The sequence below is a fragment of the Drosophila gunungcola genome, unplaced genomic scaffold, assembly GCF_025200985.1.
Source record: "Drosophila gunungcola strain Sukarami unplaced genomic scaffold, Dgunungcola_SK_2 000042F, whole genome shotgun sequence".
Classification (NCBI taxonomy): Eukaryota; Metazoa; Arthropoda; class Insecta; order Diptera; family Drosophilidae; genus Drosophila; species Drosophila gunungcola.
Genome location: NW_026453211.1, coordinates 158018 through 177311, shown reverse-complemented (window position 1 = coordinate 177311; position 19294 = coordinate 158018). Strand labels below are relative to the sequence as shown.

Here is a 19294-nt window from a genome sequence, read left to right as displayed (position 1 = left end):
TTAATCTTGCATTTTCACAATTCTTCATTATTGTAGAAATGGCTTCATTTGTGCTGAACGTGTCTGCATGTTCGGCACTTAATCCTTCGTCAATGTAAGAAGCTTTCAATAGCTTCCGTAGATCGTCTACTTTGGTTGTAAATTGCATAGCCATTTTTTCGTTTTGGTATAGTTTAATTTCGTTTTTACAACATCAAAAGTTTCGCCCACTATAGTAGCCTGAAGCTTACTGAAAATATTGTTAATAGTTGTTTCGTTCTGTACTGTGTACAATGTTGATCCATCTATTTTAAATTTAATTACCTCAATAGCAATGTTTTCGAATGGTCCCTTGGTAAGGTTGACCAATCTCAGCGCTGTTAAGAATGCAAGTGGTTTTTATCCACTGTATGCTCTATTGGCAGTCGAGTCGTCCGTCATATTGATGATATTATTTTCCAAATTTTCGTATGAAATATTTCCGTCGGAGTCCGAGTTTTCCTGGTTCGACAGTTGGGTCAGCGTTAATATCGCTGGAATAGTCAAGTTGTGTATGTCCTCGGTTTTTGGGAATTCGGTTTCGATTAAATCCTCGGTGATAAAGAATCCTTTCTTGTGTTTCTTCTGATTTCAATTCGTCCCCAAATATAAATGGTGTATTAAGCATAGATGGAATTGAAATGTCTAACTTATATTTTTGTTTTATATTTTTAAGATTGTTTTTAAATTTAGATAATAATCTTGAGATATCTGTCCAGTGCTTACTGGATAATTTATCTCTGCGTTCGTAAATTATAAGAATTTTTTTAGGATTTATTTTATAATAATTTTAAAGATGATTGCATTGCCAACCAATGCATTTTTATTAATGACAGAAAAAATGTTACAGTTTTCTATTGCTGATTAATGGGGAATTATTTAGATTGAATTTTTCCATATATTCAATTTCTAGTTCGTACACTGAGATGGGTTTCTTATGTATTTTGAGGATAGATCTTACTCTATAATTAAGCATGGGTTTCCTTTCTCGTGTTTTTTCTATACATTTGTTTGTGGTTATAATAAAGAAAAGATTTGTTTATGTAAGATTTTTTTTATTAGACTTTTTTGGGTTTTGTGGGTTTGCATATGCATTCACAGTATGGTGAGATTAAAGGGCCTGGGCAGTCTGCCGGGCATCCCTTTCTAATTACTGGCAAAAATTTTTCATTCGGAGGCGATTTTTTCTCAACAGCTTCCCCGATGAATCCAATATTTTTGTTACCTGGTTCGGGTTCTTACTTTTGTTTAACTTAGTGCTTAGAAATTTTTTTTGGGAGACTAGCTCTGCGTGAAGTTCACATGCTTGTTGCCATGGTGGCCTATCAAAAGCTGTTAATTCTTGTCGAATGGCAGCTAATCTTTTAAATGCTTTTTTTCATAACCCTCCTATTATGTTTGAGGCGAAAAAAATTATAAATGACTTTAAACCCTGTCCAAGTCTTTGGCTCTGCTTATATAGCGCCTTATAATTATATTATTAATTTTAATTTTTAATTTTATTTGTTTTAGTATCCCGACGATATAAGACTAAGTCTATTCAGATTCATCGGTCACTTTATGATTGTTACATGTAGACTTAAATACTTTGGGATTCGTACAACAAAACTTAAATACTAGAAGTACATTTACAATACATTACGTTACAATAACAATTTAACATTTTAACATTTACAGATTAATACATTTAATAAGTTATAGTGACATGAGTAACATAAAGAAATGAATTGAATTTGAAACAAAATGAGATTAACATTAAAAATAATAAATTAAGAATAAGAATTAGCTTGTGCCCTTTAAATAGTTTATAAGTTCGTTTTTAGAGTGCGTTTCATCACGTACAGTTTTAATATTGTTTGGGAGGTTATTCCAATAGCGAACAGCCTGTATGAAAAAGTGTTATTCCGTCATCGCCAATTTTAATATTTTGCAGACAATGTTGTTTGTTCTAGCAGACGAAGCCAGTTGCACATGTTCAATTAAGTACTGTGGCTCTTTTTTAGTCAGGAGTTTATGCAGAAATAAGAGGGTTTTTAACTTAATTCATGACTCAAGGCTTAGTTCAAAAATTTTGTTTGAGTAATATATTATGTGTTCCCTGCGGTTTAAATTAAAAACATATCGCGCAATCGAGTTGAAGGTAACTTTATTATGTTATTTTATAATGTTTACCGTTTAATGTGAGCACGTATTGGGCAACGCTGCTAATTGTTAGGATCAAAAGTTGTATCCACATTGACTTAAGAGCATCCCTGTGGTCAAGCTCATCAGCTATAGAATCCGTGTGAACATTTTTGACAACATTTTCCTTATTTCCCGTTGACTGAGTGCCGTCTGAGCCGAACCACACCGTAATAATTTTAATCTTGCATGGGGGGAAGAAGAACAAAAAAAACAATTTTGTTAATTAAAATTTTTTTATAATTTTAAAATTTTATGTTTTTTTTTTTGTTGTTTTATTTTTATATTTTTGTTACTAATTTTTCTGTTGTGTAACCGTTTTTATTTTGATAATATTCATTTTTTTAAACAACATAGGCATATGTTTTTTTTGTTTAAAATATTTTATTTTTTTTCTTTTACAAAATTCTCTGCCTATTTATAATCTTTATACCCTAGCAGAGGTATAATAATTTCAGTCAGAAGTTTGCAACGCAGTGAAGGAGACATCTCCGACCCTCTAAAGTATATATATTCTTGATCAGCATCACTAAGCGAGTCGATCTAGCCATGTCCGTCTGTCCATCTGTCCGTCTGTCCGTCCGTTTCTACGCAAACTAGTCTCTCAGTTTTAAGGCTATATGCATGAAACTTTCCCAAAAGTTGTCTTTTTATTGCAGGTAGTATATCGGAACGAGCCGGATCGGACGACTATTGCATATAGCTCCCATAGGAACAATCGGGAAAATAAATAAAAAAAATTATAACTTTGCTGTTTTTTAATTTTTGATTAGTTCTTCGACATTTAGTAATGGTTAAATATATCAGATTTACGGTTTAAATTTAATCAAAATCGGATGACTATAGCATATAGCTCCCATAGGAACAATCGGAAAAATAAATGAAAAAAATTTTTACTTTGCTGTTTTTTAATTTTTCTTTTAGTTCTTCGACATAAAGCAATGGTTTAATTTTTCAGAATTATGGTTTAAATTTCATCAAAATTGGACTACTATATCATATAGCTCCCTTGAAAACAATTAAAATATTAAAAACAAAACTTTTTTAAATTTAACTTTTTTATTCTATAATTTTTTTTTGAATTCTTTTTGAATAATTAATAATTTGACTGTTCAAAATTACGCTTTTAATTTTATTAAAATCGGAAAACGATATCATGTAGCTGTCATAGGAACTATCAAATAAGTGAGATGCAAATCTTCACAGCTTCAAGTAAATCATAATTTTAATGTTTTTAAGAATATTTAATATTTGCAATAGCTGCAAGGGTATAGGAACTTCGGCGTGCCGAAGTTTACTTCCTTTCTTGTTTTTTTTTTTTTGATTGTTAAAATTTTTTTTTCTGCCTTTCAAAAAAATTGTTTTCTTTTACCGCTCAAATTCACAATTTTATATTTATATACGTAGCTCAAATTTACAATTTTATATTTATATGTAGGGATGTTTTACTTTTGATTGTTACAAAATTTTTTTTTCCTGCCTTTTGAAAAAATTTTCTAGTGGGGCCGTGCTCTTGTACAGCTCAAATGTACAATTTAAATGTATTATATATTCATATAAAAAAACATTTAGTTGTTCTGCATTTGTCCGTCCTCCTTCTTGTCTTCAGGTTCCGAGCCCTTTGACTCGGGCAGTGCCGGTGCAGTTCCTCGCACAGGCTTCTGTTTTATTTGATGATTTATAATTTTTTGGAATGTTCCGGGCCCTTTGGACTCGTGCGGTGCCGGTGCTGGTCCTCGCACAGGCTTTTTCACTTGATGATTTTTAATTATTTGCGGTCAAATCAAATCACAAATTAAATCACATAAGTTTGTTGTTTTTTTTCAGTTTCGTATTTGTTGTTTTTAGTTCTTGTGAAGTTTTTTAAATTTTTTGCGTTTATATTATATTTATTTTCTTCTCTTTTTTTCAGTACATCACTTTTTTTGCCTTTTACAGTGCACAGTTTTTCACCAATAATAAAAGCGCACTGATCATATTTTATGTATTAAATTTACTTATTTTGTCCGCAGTCATCTCTTGTCTGACTGGCATATATTCTTGGCTTCGCTTAGTTCTATCTGCGCAGTCGTATGTGTATGTTAGCTTATGTTTATCTCTGAGAGCGGTGCTCAAATATACATGGATATATTTGTTGCAGTCGCCAAGCTTTGGGAATAAGCTGATCCTGCTGATTTGGCTAACATAGTTGCCGATGGTACAGTGTGTACTCTGTATATATGCACACTACAATTGGCCCCGGTGGCATTTCATCGAATGGTATTTTGATAACAAAATCCGGTTCATATTGTTTACCATCGGGTATCGGTTTTTTTCCACATTCATTGCTCTTTAAAAATGGTTAAAGGTTGTCTTGCTCGCACTTACGTAAAATCGCATAGTTAAAACGAAAATTGAATAATAAATGAGGCCAACAATGTAGTGTCGTAACCCCATCAGCGGATGAGTATAATATAATAATCGATTTTTGCATATTTATTAAGCTAAGCCTTTTAATAATATGATCGTAAAGGGATTTTTCAAAATTCAAAATTATTTGGAACCAATTTTGTGACATGGCGTCCGAGCCATTAAAATAATTTCCTAAACTTTAAACGTGTTTTCTCGAAACTTCTTTTTTGGAGGTGGTTGACATGATATTTCAAGTTCTACTGAACCGATTCCTGTGAAATAAGGTATATATCTTGTTTATACTTCCTGTCGCGTCTGCCTCGGACTTAAAAAATGCTGATTATAAGTATTTTTAACATATTCAAAATGGGCGAAAAAATTGGTTAAAAAGCATTTTTTGTGTTAAAGTTGACGCCATTTTCTATTTTTATTTAGTGGTCAACCCGATAGCGGCATTCTTATTAATGAAGAATTTGTTACATTTTTGTTCCGTTCTCTACAAGGGTTGAAATTATGTCAGCCAGGACGCACCGATCCACTTCACCGGCCTGTATCTCAGCGAATTTGGGTAATATTTGTAATTATTTTTTTATATTCTCCAAAACACATGTAAACTAAATATTTCACCGTAAAATTATAGGAAAAAATATAAATTTTATTTCCAAAATTATATGATGTTAACCTTAATTAAAATTATTTTACACAAGACACTTCTTAATCAAAGTATCTCGGCTCGGGTCAAAATACTACTGGCAATCAAATCTTAAATCTAATTCAAAGAACCTCGGGCTTTTTCTGAAGCTTCAAGAAGTTCCTTTATTTGTTTTAAGTAAAAGCTCATGATGCAAAAGTCGCATTCAATTGTGAAATTCAATTATGCTGACCAATGCAATTTATTTGCTGGCTAACCAAGAGCGGACCTCAAAGCCAAAGGCAAAGACAAATGCGAAGATCGCTAAGATTGAAACTGGAAAAATGGTTTATAAATACCCTTATGCCATTTGGCCTGGGTGGATAACTCTCCCCTTTCTAAAATGGATCGTCTCGATTCATTATTAATTTATTTTAATCGGTCTCTTAGTTTTGAAAAATGGTCTTGGTTAGTATTATTTCTGTGACAATTTCTTCTTGATTTGTTCTTTCACGTATTAAAATTTCATGGTTTGAATTTTCATTTTTAAAAATTTTATGATTTGAATTTTCTTGTTTTAAAATTATAAGGATTATACTTTCTTTTAGTTCTGACCGTTGTTTTCTGCTTACAAAAATTAAGTTGTTATATTTTATAAAAGAAAAAAAAATTATTAATTTTTTTTAAGTGGTCAACCCAATAACTTTACTAATGAAGAATTTTTTTTTTTTTTCGATTGTTATAATAAGGGCTGTGTATTATCATAATATTTTTATGTTTTTTATTTAATGACATTGACATTTTAAGATATGTGCGAAACCTTAAGCATCGTTTTGCGTTAATACAAAATTAATGATAAAGAGTAGAAAATGTTTTATTGAAAAATAATTATGCATCCACAAGTATTTGCAACGCACATTTTTAATGAAAGATAAATGAAACGTGCAAGAATTTCAATGTAATTAGCATAAATTTAAATTTTTAAACTTATATTAAAAACAATTTTTTTTTTGAATAAACTCATGTTTTGTGAAATTGTTTTAAGATACCTAATGTGCAAACTGCATTCACATCAGATATTTAGTTTTGTATATATAACAAGATTTAAAGTTTTTACTTGAAAGACTTCGTCAAGCCGAAGTTTATATACTTTTGCAGCTATTGCAAAAATTATATATTCTTGGTAACATTTATATACCCTTGCAGAGGGTATTATAATTTCAGTCAGAAGTTTGCAACGCAGTGAAGGCATTGATCAGCATCACTAGGAGAGTCGATCTAGCCATGTCCGTCTGTCCGTCCGTCTGTCCGTCCGTCCGTCTGTCTGTCCGTCCGTCTGTCCGTCCGTCCGTCTGTCCGTCCGTCTGTCCGTCCGTCTGTCCGTCCGTCCGTTTCTACGCAAACTAGTCTCTCAGTTTTAAAGCTATCTGCATGAAACTTTTCCAAAAGTTGTCTTTCTATTGCAGGTAGTATATAAGTCGGATCGAGCCCGATCGGACGACTATAGCGTATAGCTCCCATAGGAACAAGCGAAAAATAAATGAACAAAATTATAACTTTGCTGTTTTTCAATTTTTATTTTTAGTTCTTCGACATAACGCATTGGTTAAATATTTCAGAATTACGGTTTAAATTTCATCAAAATCGGACTACTATATCATATAGCTTCCTTAGAAACAATAAAAATATTAAAAAATTATTTATTTAAAATTTAACTTTTTTATTTTGTAATTTTTTTTAGAAATTCTTTTTGTTTAATTAATAGTTTGACAGTTCAAAATTACGCTTTTAACTTTATTAAAATCGGAAAACGATATTAACATTACTTACTGACAGTTGACTCAATAGTGTAAACTCCTGACGGCACGTCGTTTAGCGATAAAGTCAAGCTTTAAAAACCTTTCGCATAAACGAAGCGGGTGTCTCTGACGGCACGTCTTGCACGGATGGCCCATCTAATAAGAAAAGAAAGACATTATGAGAGACTTTTTGATGCAGGAGTTGGAAGATTAGGTTTGGTGTTTTCTGAGCATGAGTCTGGGTTAGTTTGGAGGACAATGAGTTTTACGACGGGACGAGTGATCGTGACCGCACGGGTTTTTAAATCGACGACACGGATCTGATTGTCAGGTCCCGGGTGGACCATTATAACTCTGCCTAGACGCCTCTCTTTTGGTGGGCAGGCATCATCCTTTATATTGACTATGTCATCGAGAGCTAAATTTCAAATTGGGTGTTTCCATTTAATGCGACTGTGAAGTTCGGCGAAATATTCCTCTCGCCAACGTCTGCTCAGTTCTTGATGCATTATCTTGAGTTCTGCCAGCGATTTTGGAGGCTGAGTTTTTCACTTGGGTGGTCGGGCAACGAAGTAAGAGGGGCTCCTCGAATAAAATGGCCTGGCGTCAACGGTAATCAGAGTGAAGGGTTGAAAGTGGTTGAGAGTTAAGAACCGCTTCTATTTTTGCCAACAAAGTTTAAAATTCTTCGAAAGTGAATGCATGGTAAGAGGGGCTCCTCGAATAAAATGGCCTGGCGTCAACGGTAATCAGAGTGAAGGGTTGAAAGTGGTTGAGAGTTAAGAACCGCTTCTATTTTTGCCAACAAAGTTTAAAATTCTTCGAAAGTGAATGCATGGGATCCTGCTTCTCGCTTAAAATGTTTTTGAACATTTTGAGTGTAGCTTCCCAAAGACCTCCCATGTGTGGAGTGTGAGGAGGAATAAATTATTTATAGATATAGATCTCTGGTATAGATCTCCGTTATGTGATCGCTGGTCGTTTTGAGAAAGGCCTTCCAAGCCTTTGTGATATCACGGCTGGCGCCAAGGAAATTTTCCAAGTTATCGGAAACCATTATATTGGGAACTCCAATGCGACTTACAAATCGCTCCAAAGTCGCCATAAAAGCCTTTGTTGTCAATTCGGAAATTCCAAATGAACCGCTTTGGTTGAGAAGCATACAAAAACCGATACGTAACCTTTTATAATGTGGCTTGAGCGAATTGCGGACGTTTTTAAGTCAAAGGGGCCAGCAAAATCAACGCCAGTTACTGTAAATGTGGGTGTGAATGTGACTCGATCTGACGGGAGGGCTGCCATGATCTGATTTCTCGGTTTGAAACGGATGCAAGTCGCACATCTTCGAATGCAGTGTTTTGCTTTGTTAGCTAATCGAGGAATGTAAACTTCCTGTCGGATACAGCGTAGCATTAGTCGGTTTTCAGCATGAAGATGGATTTGGTGTATAAAATTGATGAACAGAGCGCAGAGTCTAGAGTTCGGAGGTAAAAGCACTGGGTGGCTTTCTTTGTACGAGAGATTTAAGTTGGCAAGGCGACTTTTTATACGTATTTGGCCATCGTTATCAATGAAAGGGTTTAAAGGGCTGAGTAAGCTTTTTGATAAAATACATTTTTATTGAATAGTCTGGTGTATTCATTTGAGTAATGCGTTTTTTGAGCTGCTATGATCAGTTGTGTTTTTGCGAGTTTAATAAGCGTATTTAAGTTGATGGCGGTGTGCTCCTGACGGGGGTACCAACTTAAAATACAAGCTGTGGCTCTTAGAGCGACTGAATATGAGGCGAACTTTATTCACAGGTCGATTTTGTCGATTTTTTTCATGTCAACTTCGGTCGCGTGTAGACGTGTTTTTTTAACGCTCCGGAAAAACAATAAGCCACTAAGTCGAAAACGTTCGAAAAAATTTATAAACGCGAGGTTTTGCGATTCGCGATGCTAATTCGCATATCGTAAACTAAAGTTTTAGTTAATTAATTAATTCATATTACGCTCTATCAATAAATGAGTAAGAACGTGGATCAGCGTACTCAACGCCAAAAACAACAAGACGAAGCCCGTGAAAAAATTCTGAGACAGCAAGACAAACGTCGTCTCTCTTTGGCCTGAAACAATGCTTATTTCTCGTTCACGAGTAATACTCTAGAACCGAAAGTGCAAGAAAGTGCAAGTTTACTGACCGCCGAAAACCAGAGAGCTAGTTCTTGCTCTTCCGCCCTGCTTTTCACCGCACAAACACCATGGAGTGAGCAATGCAAAACTCCAACCGAGCTTCTGCCACCTAGTGCAACAACAACAGCAACTACTACGTCAACTACAACGGTCTCTGTCGCCAACAATGCAATAACGACTCCACTCTCTTCTTCTGCAGCGGGTAAAGCAACAACACAACCAAGTGCAAAAATCGGGTCAAACGGCAAAAACAAAGCTACGGTAGAAAAAATTACAATTCCGCAAGCGGGTTCGGCCATGGAGACAGGCATGGATCGCTATATTAATATTTCCAAGCGCAAGCTAGCCCCCCCAAAAAAATCTGACGACAATATGCCCAAGATAAACCGTACCAACAAAGGCCCTGAAAATCTCGGGCCAATAAATGAAAATAGATTTCCCATTCTGGCGGAGCCTGAAACAGAGTACGAAGAATTAGCCCCAAAGAAACTTAAGCCCCATCCTATCTTTATTCGGGAGAAGATCTCCAACGTCCTAGTCAATAAAATAGTTGAGCTTGTCGGGAAGGATAACTTTCATGTTATTCCGCTTATGAAAGGGAATATAACCAAAACCAAACTTCAAACCAAAACCGAAGATGATTTCCGAGCAGTGTCGAAGTTCCTAAACAACGCCAAAAAGAATTACTACACGTACCAGCTGAAAAGTTGCAAGGGCTTACAAGTTGTCCTCAAGGGAATAGAACCCGATGTGACCCCCTCTGAAATTATAGAGGCTTTAAAAGAAAACGGTTTTTGCGCCAAAAATGTTATAAATATTATGAACAAAAACAAGAAGCCGCAACCACTTTTCAAGGTCGTCCTGGAGCCAGACAGCAGAACTTTGAAAAAAAACGCAGTGCACCCAATCTACAAGTTGCAGTACTTTCTGCACCGTAGGATCACAGTAGAAGAGCCGCACAAACGGAACGGGCCAGCGCAATGTACAAACTGCCAGGAATACGGACACACCAGGGCTTACTGCACCCTCAGGTCAGTTTGTGTAGCTTGTGGAAACTGCCACGGCTCCGAACCCTGCCCTGCCAACAAGGGAGACTCTCTCACTAAAAAGTGTGTAAACTGCCAAGGAAACCACACAGCAAACTACAGAGGCTGTCCAGTCTAAAAGGAGATGAAAAGTCGGATGCAAAGAGCGACAACGGCACGCCAGAACATTTACATGAAATCACAAACGACACCCGAAGTTTTCTTCGCAAAAGCAGCCAGGTCATCATTTGGCCCTTCAATTACCACCAACAGCATTTCCTACGCCAGTGCTCTAAGATCAGGCACACCTCACATAGAGCCGATAACACAAAGTAACATGGAAACTATGATGATAACAAAAAAACAACAACAAAATATGATGGAATTTATGTCCTTCATGAAAACCACCATGTCAACTCTACTGCAAAACCAAAATATCTTGTTACAAATGCTTGCAGCTCAGCAGTCCAAATAAATTATGCCTAGCCTCCGAATAACTCTGTGGAACGCCAACGGTGTTTCACGGCATATACCTGAAATAACTCAATTTCTGAACGAAAATCACATCGACGTTATGTTGCTGGCAGAAACGCATCTCACCAGCAAATATAACTTTCAAATACGAGAATACACGTTCTACGGCACCGATCATCCAGATGGTAAAGCACATGGCGGAGCCGGCATCTTAATAAGTGACCGTATCAAACACCACTTTCACCAACGGTTTGCAAAAAATTATCTGCAAGCAACATCGATAAAATTACAGTTGGGCACCAGCAACCTTGCCATTGCCGCTGTCTACTGCCCACCCCGCTTTACAGTCTCAGAAGACCAATTCATGGACTTCTACAATTCACTTAAGGAGCGATTCATAGCAGCAGGTGATTACAACGCCAAGCACACACACTGGGGATCCCGCCTTGTTACCCCCAAAGGAAGGCAACTATATAATGCACTCATCAAAACATGCAACAAACTGGACTACGTTTCACCAGGCAGTCCTACATACTGGCCAACAGATCCTAGAAAACTACCTGATTTAATTGATTTTGCTGTGACAAAAAATATTTCTCGCAATCTAATATCTGCAAAATCGCTTTTGGATCTATCATCGGACCACTCACCAGTGCTAATAACTCTTCTTTAAAGCCCGGAATTAATCGAGCACCCTTGCAGGCTGACGTCGCATCGAACCAACTGGCTGAAGTTCAAAAAGTACGTAAGATCCCACATCGAACTAACTCCACAGCTCAACTTCAAGGAGGACATCGACTGCTATGCCAATGCACTGGAGTCTGTACTCGTCGCAGCAGCCAAAGTCTCTACACCGCAAGGGAGGGATGGGCACACACACCAACACAAAACTAACCTTGAAATCGAACAGCTTGTTTTGGAGAAAACACGTTTGAGGCGTGCTTGGCAAACCAGCCGATCGCCATCCTCAAAACATAGTCTTAAGAAAGCTGGTCGCAGACTTACCAGGGCTCTAAGGCACGAAGAAGAAAAAGCACAACGCCAGTACATTGAGAAACTTTCACCCACCAGCACCAAGCATCCCCTGTGGAGGGCCCACCAAAATCTAAGTGCGCCGGCCGAAACAGTAATTCCCGTAAGAGAATCTTCAGGCAGCTGGGCCAGAAGCGACAAAGACAGAGCCTGTACATTTGCTTTACACCTTCGAAATGTTTTTGAACCAAACCCTGCAAATAATTCATTCACACTACCGTCGACGTCAACTCGAGGTGGAACTGAGACGGCGCCAATTCTGTTCCAAACAAACGAAGTTGCAAAAGTCATCAGCGAGCAATTAAAAACAAAAAAGGCCCCAGGCGGTGATCTAATAACTCCTAAGATGCTAATTGAACTCCCAAACTGTGCAGTTGAGGTAATTTGTAAACTATTTAACGGGATTACACGACTTGGCTACTTCCCAAAAAAATGGAAAAAGTCGGTAATCATAATTATCCCAAAGCCAGGAAAAGATCACACAATACCAGCCTCATATAGACCGATAAGTTTACTCTCGTGTCTGTCAAAACTGCTCGAAAAATGCCTTTTGACACGCATAATCCCATATCTGAAAGAGCACAACATTATTCCGGCGCATCAATTTGGCTTTCGAGAAAGCCATGGAACAATAGAGCAAGTTAACAGATTAACAACAGAAATACGAACTGCATTCGAGTCTCGGGAATACTGCAGTGCGGTATTCCTTGACGTTGCGCAGGCTTTCGACCGAGTCTGGCTCGATGGACTTATGCATAAAATCAGAACGTTACTACCGGAAAACACTCACAGGATACTTGAATCGTACCTTTACAACTGAGCCTTCGCCGTGAGATGCAACACTACAATATCCGACGATTACACGATAGAGGCTGGAGTTCCTCAAGGTAGCGCCCTTGGTCCAACTCTATTTCTCCTTTACACCGCAGATATTCCCACGAACGAGCGGCTAACTACTTCTACATTCGCAGACGATACCGCGATCTTAAGTCGGTCCAAATGCCCAATTCAGGCAACAGCACAACTAGCTGATCATCTCGTGGTAGTGGAGAGGTGGTTATCAGACTGGCGTATAAAAATAAATGCGCAAAAGTGTAAACACATAACGTTTACTCTTAACAGACAAACGTGTCCCCCGCTAACTCTGAATAACACGCCACTTCCACAAGCTGACGATGTAACGTACCTTGGCGTCCACCTTGACAGAAGACTTACATGGCGGAGACATATCGAAGCTAAGAAAATTCATCTAAAACTAAAATCCAATAACCTCCATTGGCTCATAAACGCTCGCTCCCCCCTCTGCCTGGACTTCAAGGTTCTGCTCTACAATTCAACGCTTAAGCCAGTCTGGACTTACGGCTCCCAATTGTGGGGAAACGCGAGCAGCAGTAACATCGACATTATCCAGCGAGCACAATCAAAAATCCTGAGAACTATCACTGGGGCACCTTGGTATGTTCGGAACGACAACATCCACAGAGATCTTGGCATTCTACCCGTAAAAGATGAAATTTCAAAACAAAAGGCGTCCTACCACACCAAGCTAACTTCTCATCCAAACCAGCTCGCCAGGGGCCTAGCCAGGGTTTCCAACCGGACCCGATTGCAACGAAATGACCTTCCAGCTCAGCAATAGTTATTAGAGCCCTTACATCCCGCGTCAGTCAACTTGACTGTGTATCGTTTTGTTGAATATTTCACAATCTTGTTTAATTTGTGTTTTGCTTAAATTATAAGTTATAATGATGTTCGGTTCAATATATTTTATAGATTCATTTTCTGATATAAACGTGTGTTGACAATTCGCTAGTTGATTAGTAAGAATTTGAGAGATACATTGATCAGTGATTATACATTTTTGGTCTAAACTTGGTGTATTTTCTAAATAAAAAACAATGTTTTTATCAGTTACAAAATATTCAAAGTTATCATTTATGTCAATTTGTCGGCCTATATTATCTGGGTATTTTATAATTCTATATTTTTGGGTTTCCTTAAATGAAGTTGATATATGAACTAAAGTAAAATTGTCTTTAGTCTGGCTACTTATCCAAGCTGAAGTTTTGATTGACAAAAGTTTTTCTTCGTCTATATCATCCAACTCTTCATGTTTCAATATTTTAGGATTGAATATCCCTATTCTTGTTATGGAATTCCATTTGTAAATCTTCAATATACTCAAGGAAAATGTTTAATGAATATCTAAAAATGTGTAATGCATCCATTTCTTCTTCATCTTTCATAAGTCTTTTTATGTCTTCGGATTGTTTATTTATTACTGTAACTATTTCATTAAAATCTTTATTTTCAATTACTTGATCTTGTAAATTTTCTAATTTATCTTCTAGCTCATTTTTATCGTCTTCTGTTAATGTCCCAAATAAGTATTTATAAGCAGTTCCTAATTAATCCTCGTTTTTGTCTTTGTGTAGAAATAATTCCCTTGATTTCATGTTTTAGTTGTTTTAGTGCTAAGGCAATATCTGGTACGTAATTAAACTTGTTTTCGTATTTCATAAAGTCCTGGTATGTTTCTAATATTTTTGTTTGATTAATTTGTATCATATGATGTTCGTAACTTAAAGGTATTTTTAAAATCCCTGTGTTCAGAAGTAAATAACCGTTATTTGAAGTGATATGTGTAATACTAATTTGTTGAGCTGTTGTCGATGCTACATTCGTCCACGTCATTATCAAGATCATTTTCAAGATCAGAGTCAGTATTGTCAGATTCCCTGGAATGATTAGAGAGATTTTGCGCTTTAGCTTTTTTAAATTTACTTATGTGCTTTATTACTTTATGACCCCTATTAGTTTCTTGCAAATGCTTTTCGTCTTTCTGTTCTAGTGCTCCTGTCTTTTTGAATGGGTTTACTAATTTCGCTTTACGTTTCATTTCTTTTTCAACTTTGGTATATCTTAGATACACTTCATGTTCTTCGCGATTTTGATTAATTTTATCTATTTTATGTTCTTTTTGTTTTTGCATATTTTTACTCGGTTCCATACCATAAAGAAAGATTTGAACAGGGGTTTTACCGTGGCATCATGGGTTATTTCGTGATTGTAGACATACGTTGTCTTTTCTACATTCATTAATTTGTCTTCAGCATCTGAGAGTGTATTTATGATTCTAAGTTTTTCGTTAATTGTTTTATGAACCCTTTCTATGTCAGCTATACCGTTTTTACTACTAGTGATTTCAATATTAATATTTTCTTTCTGTAGCCAGTTTTGTAAAGATTTCGATACTAGCCCGGGATCTTACCTATCATACAAAAAATTTTACTTTCAATCCAGTCTGTGGTTTTTGTTTCTATAATGGAAATGAATTTTGAATGAATGTCAATACATGTCAAAAATTTACGTTGGTCAATAAAATAATAGTCAATAACATATTTATCACGAATATTTTGAGTTTCAGGAGTCTTTTCAAAAGGGAGTGCAACTTTTCTGTGCTCTGCTTTGCATAAATTACAGGCCTCGCATTTATTTATAATGTTTTGAATAAGTTTTTGTGCGTCTGGGAAATAATATTTAGTTTTAAAATCGTCATACGTCTTTTTAATGCCTTGGTGTATCGTCTTTTCATGTATTTCTAATACTTTTTCGTGGAAGTCTGCATATGTGGACAAGTTGGGAAGTATTACTGAAGTTTTCATTAATTTTGTACCAGTGTTTGGTTTAATTAAATCCATATAGGCTCGTTGAAAGATAGCAAAGTCTTCGTCATTATTAATGAACATAACAAAATTGTGTCCACATTTGAATTTTATAATTATATCTTTTGCTAAACGGTCAGTCATGTCACTGTAAATTATTTTGTTAATAGTTTTGTTAAAGTAGTGAGTAAGTTCGTTAGTGTCTTTATTTCCTTTTTCAAATATTAGTTGGTGATTAAAAACGTTAATAGGTCGTTCAGTGATCTGTATGCAATTGCCATTATCTTCTTGTGCACTATGCACTGTTGCTGCAGAAGTTTCTAATTCATCATCATTTTGAAAAAATTCTTCAAATATTTTATCTTTAGTTTTCTTGTTTGTAATTCTTGATAAAGTATCTGCTACGTGATTCTCTTTTCCTTTAATGTATTTTATTTCATAATCAAACTCTCTAAGTTTAATTTTCCAACGTTGTAACTTCATATTACGTTCTTTTATATTATGTAACCAAACGAGCGGTTTATGGTCTGAGCATATTTTAAAACTTCTTCCAAAAAGATAAGGGCGGAAATATTTGGTTCCCCATACTATAGCTAGTAATTCTTTTTCAATAGCTGCGTAATTTAACTCATGTTCATTTAAAGTTCTACTGGCGAAACAAATAGGCTTACCTTCTTGTGATGAAACAGCACCTAATGCATAATTGCTTGCATCTGTAGTTAAATCAAACTTTTTTTCGAAATCCGGATGTGTGAGAATTGGGTCGTTACTTATTAGAGTTTTTTATTTTTCAAATGCTTTGTTATAAGTGGGATTGTTAACATTTATTTTGGCTCCTTTCTTTAAACAAAGAGTCATTGGTTTTGCGATTTTTGCGAAGTCTTTTATGAATTTGCGATAAAATCCGCAAAGGCCTAAAAACGATTTTATTTGTTTCGGAGAGTTTGGAATTTTAAAATCTTGAATAGCTTGAATCTTATTTGGATTTGCTTTGATTCCTTCAGTTGTAATTATATGTCCTAAAAATTCAGTTTCTCGTTTCATAAACTCACATTTATCTAATTGCAGTTTAAGATTTGATCTGCGAAGACGTTCGAATACTTTTCTAAGAGATTGGATATGCTCTTGCAAAGAGGTTGAAAATATGACAATATCGTCCAAATACACAAGACAATGGGTACCTATTATTTCGTATAAAATATTATTCATGCAACGCTGAAATGTCGCGGGGGCATTTTTTAGACCAAATGGCATCCTAGTATACTCATAGTGACCTTTCTTTGTGGAAAATGCAGTTTTTTGTATAGATCCTTTGTCCATTTCAATTTGATGGAATCCTTAAGCTAGGTCTAATGTTGTAAAGTATTGACATTTACCTAATTTATCTAATATTTCATTCCATGTTTGGAATAGGAAATTTGTCATTATGGTTATTTCATTGAGTCCTCTGTAATCAATGGTCATACGAAATTTGGGAATGCCCGATGCATCCTTTTTCTTTGGTACCATTACAATAGGACTACAATAAGGAGATTTTGATTTTCTGATAATACCTTGATTTATCATTTCCTCAATTTGTTTTTCTACTTCTGTGTCATAAATGTACGGATAACTATATGGTCTCCTATAAATCGGTTCTTCATGTTTCGTTTTTATTATGTATTTGATTTCGTTCGTGAAAGTCAAATTGTCACCTTCGTGATACTGAATATCAAAATACTTGGACATTAAATAATGAAGTTCAGTTTTTTCTTCATTATTTAAGTGATCGTTTCTTAAATAATTATTTGTTAAGTCTGTTTGCATGGCATAAATATATTCGTCATCGTTTGTTATACTGGAAAAGGTTTGATTACGTTCCTCTGTTATATTTATCATTGGAAATTCTTAATTATTTAGAATAATAGTGTTTCTCATGAAATCAATTTTGGCTGAGGTTTCTTTTAGAATTTTTCTTCCTATAATAATAACATAATGATTTGAAAAATTTTTTTAAAAAAATGTTTGCTTGGATGAAAATAATTATGGGATGCTAAATTCGATATATTTTTCTAAAGTTACAGATTCTCCTATCGTTTGGACTTTTGTCAAAATATTTTTAGTTGGATATTTTAAAAACTTTTCGTTTATCAAATTTATGATTGAGCCTGTATCAATAAGACAGAGGCATAGTTTGTTATCAATTTTAATTTTTATTGCGGTGGTGTTTCTTCCGAGGCTGTTGTCTGAAAATTTTCAATTGTGTCCATTGGCTCAGTTCTACGTTGTTGACCTGAGTCTGAGGCTCGGGCACGTTTTTGGGGAATATTAGTACTTTGAGTAGTCTGGGCATTTTGTACTTGATTATTTTGAAAAGATCTAGGATAATATTGATTGCCAGAAGAATTATTATTATAGCTGCTATTATTACCCCAGTTCCTATTTGAGTCGAACTTGTTCTGTCTCTGTTGATTGTTGTTATATCGATTTTGGTAATTATTATTTTGAATTCTTTTTCCTTGACTATTATCTGACTGATTATTTGGGTTAAAGTTTCTTGCTGATCTAAAGTGTGGGTATTCGTCGTCATCATTAGAGTTTTGGGATGTATACGAGCGGGTATTTAAAGGTTTATCTACAAACAATCCTACAGCTTGTTTTAATTTAAGAGGACTTGATATATCAAATTTGCTCAACGTAATATATGTTTGTACTGGCAATTTTTCGCGAATCACTTCAGCTAATGTATCATTCAAAGTTCTTGAAACTAAAACCGTGCTTGATGGATTGTTATCTAAGCTGAGTTTACAGCATATTCTACTTGTTTGTTCTTCTAATTCTTCAACAAATCTACGTAAATTATTTTTATATTTAGTCTCACGTAATTCCATAATCATCCGATGTGGAGGTGTTGCGCTGTTGTATTCGCTGATAAGTAAAGTCCTTAATTCCTTCCAGGACTTCGATCAGAAGATTTCGATTGGTCGAATTGGTGGCCTGATGGGTGGGTTGTCAGGCTGCATCTTTATACCCTTGCAGAGGGTATTATAATTTCAGTCAGAAGTTTGCAACGCAGTGAAGGAGACGTTTCCGACCCTATAAAGTATATATATTCTTGATCAGCATCACTAGTAGAGTCGATCTAGCCATGTCCGTCTGTCCGTCCGTCTGTCCGTCTGTCCGTCCGTCTGTCCGTCCGTCTGTCCGTCCGTTTATATGCAAACTAGTCTCTCAGTTTTAAAGCTATCTGCATGAAACTTTCCCAAAAGTTGTCTTTCTATTGCAGGTAGTATATAAGTCGGAACGAGCCGGATCGGACGACTATAGCATATAGCTCCCATAGGAACAATCGGAAAAATAAATGAAAAAAAATTATAACTTTGCTGTTTTTTAATTTTTTTTTTTAGTTCTTCGACATTTAGTAATGGTTTAATATTTCAGAATTATGGTTTAAATTTTATCAAAATCGGACGACTATAGTATATAGCTCCCATAGGAACAATCGGAAAAATAAATGAAAAAAATTATAACTTTGCTGTTTTTTAATTTTTTGTTTAGTTCTTCGACATTTAGTAATGGTTTAATATTTCAGAATATCGGTTTAAATTTCATCAAATCGGACGACTATATCATATAGCTCCCATAGGAACAATCGGAAAAAAATAAAAAAACTTATAACTTTGCTGTTTTTTAATTTTTTTTTTTAGTTCTTCGACATTTAGTAATGGTTTAATATTTCAGAATTATGGTATAAATTTCATCAAAATCGGACGACTATATCATATAGCTCACATAGGAACAATCGGGAAAAAATAAAAAAAACTTATAACTTTGCTGTTTTTTATTTTTATACCCTTGCAGAGGGTATTATAATTTCAGTCAGAAGTTTGCAACGCAGTGAAGGACGTTTCCGACCCTATAAAGT

General features: G+C 35.4%; 1 long non-coding RNA gene across 1 annotated transcript; it reads left to right on the top strand.

The window, feature by feature from the left end:
* The first annotated feature begins 13413 nt into the window (after positions 1–13413).
* LOC128264004 (uncharacterized) lies at positions 13414–14250 on the top strand. The gene is made up of 2 exons (XR_008268627.1): positions 13414–13691; positions 14127–14250. It is a non-coding gene; the product is annotated as an uncharacterized LOC128264004 (long non-coding RNA).
* Positions 14251–19294: the final 5044 nt, after the last annotated feature.